At 42.9% G+C, this 6,552-nt stretch overlaps 1 non-coding gene across 1 annotated transcript; it reads left to right on the forward strand.

Moving 5' to 3' along the window:
* The first annotated feature begins 1,518 nt into the window (after positions 1-1,518).
* On the forward strand, positions 1,519-1,591 carry TRNAT-UGU (transfer RNA threonine (anticodon UGU)). Its single transcript has one exon. It is a non-coding gene; the product is annotated as a tRNA-Thr (tRNA).
* Positions 1,592-6,552: the final 4,961 nt, after the last annotated feature.

Genomic DNA, 6,552 nt, shown 5'->3' on the forward strand with positions numbered 1-6,552 from the left:
GAGTAAGCAGGTCACTGGGATGCAACACTCAGATAGGGACAAGGCAGAATTAATCAACTTAGCAAAATCTTGCTGACAGGTTTGCTTTTAAGGGGGTACCCGGGACTTTACAAAAAAGCAAAAAATGTCCCTAAGCACTAACAGGCAGATAATTGCAGCAAACCTGCCTGTTGTGCCCAGCACAAAGATATCACATACTGCTCCTGTCAGGGATTCAGCTGGCTCTGCTGACGCAATGGGGAGGTACTTACATCGTCATTCTGACTGACTACCAGCTCCCCAAGTTAGTCAACGGGAATCGAGTTGTCAATCAGAATTACATTGGAAATCCCGCTTTGTTGGCAGAGCGGAGCGGAAAAGAAGTCTCTGCTCTGTAGACGTGACGTCAGCAGAGGCTTCTGAATCCATGGCAGGAGTGGTCTGTGACTGCTCTGTGCAGGGGAAGAACGGCGCCAGGAACAAGAGACAGGTAAGTTGCTTAGGCTAAGTTCACACTTGCATGTGGCTGGTCTGCATATGGCTGCGTACTTCGTCCCTTATGCTCCGCCTACACTCCGCCTACTTCCACATGCATCCTGTGTCATCCTGCATACATATCTTTAACTTTGGGTACGCAGGTACATGTGTTTTATGCGGATGCGTCCACATGCGGTGTTTTGACGTGCCCGCCGACCGCATGGGAACACAACTTTTTGCGCTCCCGTGTGTTTGGTGGGCACTCCAAAATGCCACATCCGCATACAACGCATGTCCCTGTGTGCCCAATGTTAAAGATGAGTACGCAGGACGATGCAGGATGCATGTGGAAGTAGGCGGAGCTTAAGGGAGGAAGTACGCAGCCATACGCAGACCAGCCACACCCAAGTGTGAAACCGGCTTTAGGCACTTTTTTTTGTGAAGGCCCCGATACCCCCTTTAAAGGAGCACAGCAGTTGTTGTGTTAGTTTTCTGGACTCTTGAGGGACTGCATTCACTTGACAACATTAGAATAACATTGAAAGCTCATTCACACCATTGTTCTGTCCATAAAAAGAATGGGAAGCCCTCACACCAATGTTGTTTGATGGTGCAGTGCAGATGAGCAATTTTTTCACTGACCGAATATGTGTGAAAAAAAATCGCAGCGTGCGCAAGTTTTTCTGTAAATTAGATGAGACTCACCCATTTAAGTTTAGGGGTGCACAAAAAAACCGGATGCCATATGGAGCCATAGTCTAGCATACCATTTTTATGGATACATCACACTTCTGTAACATAGGATACTGTACATGGTCCTGTACATGATTAACAACTGCAGCAAAAATCTGAATTGCACACCGATGACAAGTGAGAAAAAAAACATCATCCCACTTTTCTGGATGAAAATATGACTTACTTTTTATACCCACATGTAAACCAACACTGATGAGGATATTCCCCATACTGGAGTAATCAGTGTGCTATTGGATTATTGTAAATTCCAATACATTGTATCTTACATAATCACATTTTTCAACATTTTCCTATTGTACTAAAACTGGCTCCATAGCTCAGGGGTTAGAGCACTGGTCTTGTAAACCAGGGGTCGCGAGTTCAAATCTCGCTGGGGCCTTTGGATATTTTTTTCCCTTTGTAGGCTTTGCCCCCTGTGCAGACACATAAAAACTGTAAGGATATTAGGGCATAAATATATAAAAAAGATACATTAATGCTGAATACCAGGTTTTCAAAATCCCCAAAACTTACTTATAAAGATTTTCTTCCAATATTGGGACTAGTATACTTTCTTCTGATACCATCTTTGAATGCATACATAATAATATTTCTGTTTATTAATTCAGGTCATATATACATATACAGTATATGTGTGTTATAGAGACTGCAAAGTGCTGCCAATTGGAGAGAGGCTTGGTTCTGAGTCTTTCACCGATCACTGAAAACAACTCTTTGAAGTACACAACCCTTGCATTAATGTGTGCAAACAGAGTTGTATACAGAATCAGTATATAAACTATAAAGATGTTTGAGCAGAAAATTATTTAGAATTCAGATTCCTCAGTGGTTGATCAACCACTGAGGACTCTCAGTTCTAAATATTTTTCTATCTACTGGCTAAAACGGCACAAAGATATATATCTTTCCTGAGCAGAGAATGAAATTTTGTTAAAATCAGGTTATTTGTAATATCTGGAAAAAATAGTCCCCAAAAAAGTAGTCTTGCAATTTTCACATTGTCCACTTAGGTTGTTTAGACTCTTACATCCTGTTGTCTCAGGAAATAACACATGTACATTAGCCACAATGATCAGGCTCCAACTCGATCTTTTGAATAGCAGCATCTAATCAGCATGTGCAAAGGTCATTGTGAAGGGAGATGGAGCAGGGTCAAATGTGACCTTGCCAATGGTGATTGGTGGATCCTTTGTTATCAGCTGTTTAAGAGGTGTTTACTAGGGATGAGAGAACATGCTCATTGATACTCTGATATCACTCAAGTATCTGGGTGCTCAGCTGTGCTCTTAACGTGGTTTGGCTGGATTTGAATCTCTAATCCACACCCCACCGGGGGGCGGCAGATTCTGTAGTAACTGGATTTGCGCTGCTAGGTTTTTTTTTTTGTTTTTTTTTATAAAACTTCGGGGTCAAGTGCCTGCCCCCCCTCCTGACAGTCAATGTAATGCTATCATACTAAGGCCGGAGTCACACTAGACTGTAATACGGACGAGTGCTATGCGATAAAAAATCACATAGAACTCGGACCAATGTTAATCTATGGGGCAGCTCCTAATATCCGTTGTTTTCTCGGCCGTATTCAGGATCCAAGTGAAATTGCAGCATGCTGCGATTGTCAGCGTATGTCGGCAGAGAGAATCGCCAATGCAAGTCTATGGGTGCGAGATAAAAACGGATTACACACGGACCATCAATGTGACTAGCGAGAAATACGCACCGGTGTTCTATAGAAAAGCCAGCAATTCAGTGCGGTGTACAGTAAAATCACACTGACAGTTTAGAATAGAATAGCTAAAATAAATGTCTACACATAGTATAGGGATATATATATATATCACAGTGAGACACATATATATATACATATATTTATATTTCATATAGCGCTAGATAGCAGAAAAGCCGGTAATTCAATTGCCGGCTTTTGCTATCTCCTTCCCAAACCCGACAGGATATGAGACATGGTTTACATACAGTAAACCATTTCATATCCCTTATTTTTTTTACATATTCCGCACTACTAATGTTAGAAGTGTCTGTGTGCAAAATTTGGGGGCTCTAGCTGTTAAAATAAAGGGTTAAATAATGGAAAAAACTGGCGTGGGCTCCCACGCAATTTTCTCCGCCAGAGTGGTAAAGCCAGCGACTGAGTGCAGATATTAATAGCCTAGAGAGGGACCATGGTTATTGGCCCCCCTGGCTAAAAAACATCTGCCCCCAGCCACCCCAGAAAAGGCACATCTGTACGATGCGCCTTTTCCGGCACTTAGCCTCTCTCTTCCCACTCCCGAGTAGCGGTGGGATATGGGGTAATAAAGGGTTAATGTCACCTTGCTATTGTAGGGTGACATTAAGCCAGGTTAATAATGGAGCGGTGTCAATAAGACATGTTATTAAGCCTTTGTTCATAAAGGGCTGAAAAAACACACACACATTAGGAAAAAGTATTTTAATGAAATAAATACACAGGGTGTTGTAATAGTTTATTAAACGCTCAATCCAATTGAAGACCCTTGTCACATGACACAAAGTTAAAATAATAAAACAACAATATCCCATACCTCTCCGGCGTTACAGTCAAGTCCCACAATGTAAATCCATCAGAAGGGGTTAAATAATTTTACAAGCAGGAGCTCTGCTAATGCAGCTGTGCTCCTGCCTGTAAAAAGTGGGGAATGAATGGAATGCAGGGGAACGTAGCTACCTAGACTTGTAGTGCTGCGCCCCCTGCTGGCATAAACTCATATGAACTCGAGCGTGGGAATTTTTCAGAATATTTTCTCACGCTCGAGTTCACAGATCTGTTGCTTTTGCCGCTGAACCTACAACCAGGCATAGTCATGTGTGATAATGGCAGTAATGCGGTGGTGGCTGTGAAGCTTGCCAAGCTCACACACACACAGATTAGCCAGAGCTTGTAGTCACGGAATACAGCGTCAGCCCACAAGTCAGCTACAGCTTTGGCTGCTCTGGCAATGCTGCAGCAGCACATGCAAATGCCAGCTCACCGACTGGTGTCTAATGTCAACACATGCTGGAACTCCACACTGCACATGCTAGCAAGGCTTCATGATCCTCAGAGGCCAGTTTTGGAATACCAGCTTCTACACACTCATCTGTATTTTCATCACCCTCCACGCATAGCAACTGAAGAGTGGACATGAATGTCTGACCTTTGTGCAGTTCTCTAAATCTTTGAGGACTGCACAAAGGTGGTGAGCAGCAATGACGCCATAATGAATACAACAAACCCGCTACTGTGCCTACTTAAACAGTGGCTGCTGACAATTAAACACGAAGCTTTACATGCAGACTAGGTAGAGATGGAGAAAGACATGAGACACTACCCAGCTCAGCCTCATCTCATCTACTCAGAATGGATTGGGTAACAATGAGGAGGTGGAGGTTGAGGAGGAGAAACAGGAGCTAGCTGCTGAGGAGGGGAATTAGGAAGAAGAGATGGAGGACATTATGTACCACTGCCTTTCCCGTGACCCTCGTTTTACATTCATCTATTCTTGGCCAAAAAAAGTACTGATTGTTCACCCTGCTAGACCCACACTACAAGGAGTACACTGCATCTCTCCTTCCTGAGGTGGAGAGGTCTACTAAAATAATGCTATACCAGAAGGCCATTGTGGAAAATATGAAAAATTCCCATCAGACAACGCTAGTGGCAGGGGGAAAGCTTCCGAGCCTAACCAAGGAGGAGAAGCGAGGGAGACACACACCAGGTACAGTAGAGGCAGGGGTACACTGTCAAAGGCCTGGGCCAATTTCAGGACACCATTCCAGAGATCATGCCTTGATGACTGTGTATTTTTTTCACAAGAAGGGAAAGGTTTTTAAAGATGGTTAAGCAATACCTGGCTGACAAAACCAGCGTACTCCCTAATTTCTCTGCGACTTCCACTATTTGGCCTCAAAGCTGGACACCCGGCATGAGCTGTTCCTATATACCTTGGAGGTGTTATGCTGGCCTACCACTAGCATCTTGTCTGATCTAGTTTTCACTGCTGCCGGGGGACTCATAACAGACGCTTATGCCTGTGAACAGAAAGTGCCGACAGGCTCACTCTGATCATAATGAATAAAGCTTGGATTAGCTCTGACTTTTCCATGCCACTAGATGACAGCAGCACATAAAGTGTTTTTAATCTTCAATATTTGAATGAGGCCTACAAGTTGTTGCCTTCAAGGGTCTATTATTGGATGACCCTCCTTATAATTTTTTTCTAGCTTTGCACTGTGTGCAAAGCCTTTATGAGTGTAGAAGTACCACAGCTACACTTTCTTCATATTTAAATGAGGTATTATAGTTGGTGCCTTGAAGGCTGTATGGATGATGACCCTGCTTGTAATTTTGTCAGATTTTGCACTGTGTGCAGAGCTTTTATGAATGTAGAAGTACCACAACTACATTTTGATCACAATATTTGAATGAGGTTGGAGCCTTCAAGGGTGTATGGATAACTCTTCCTTTAATTTTTGGCAGGCTTTGCACTTAGTACATAGCCTTTATGAGTCTAGGAGCACCACTACTTGGCAATTTGAATAGAAATTTTATGAGCCCCTATTTTATGTCTAATACTGAGTTTTTCGGAGTCCCTAATTTTTGGCAATTCTTTCTACCTTCATAAATTACACTGAAATGTATGCCTTTTATACAAGTCATTATACAGGAAACAAATGTTTCTTAGCATTTTTTTCCTGTAAACTAGTGATGAGCGAATATACTCGTTACTCGAGATTTCCCGAGCACGCTCGGGCGTCCTCCGAGTATTTTTTAGTGCTTGGAGATTTAGTTTTTTTTGCCGCAGCTGGATGATTTACAGCTACTAGCCTGCTTGATTACATGTGGGGATTCCCTAGCAACCAGGCAACCCCCACATGTACTAGCCTGGCTAACAGCTGTAAATAATTTAGCTGAGGCGATGAAAACTAAATCTCGGAGGACACCCGAGCGTGTAACGAGTATATTCGCTCATCACTACTGTAAATTCCAAGTTCTCTTCGATTTGAATGTTTTATTGTCAGTCCTTAATGTGGAATAAAAGCTCAGCAGTGATCTTGGATTCAGAGATGCTTCCAGGGGTCATCCCCAAGCTGTTCGCCTTCCTTTCAGCACTTTTTCCAACCATTTCAACATTTTCACTGCCCCCCCCTCAGACCTCCTTGTATTGTCTGCTGGAAAAATGTGCAAATTTCCCATTGACTCCCATTATACTAGTTACTAGTGATGAGCGAATATACCCGTATATACTTGAGTATAAGCCGACCCGAGTATAAGCCGACCCCCCTAATTTTGCCATAAAAAACTGGGAAAACTTATTGACTCGAGTA

Source organism: Ranitomeya imitator, chromosome 9, assembly GCF_032444005.1.
Source record: "Ranitomeya imitator isolate aRanImi1 chromosome 9, aRanImi1.pri, whole genome shotgun sequence".
Lineage (NCBI taxonomy): Eukaryota > Metazoa > Chordata > Amphibia > Anura > Dendrobatidae > Ranitomeya > Ranitomeya imitator.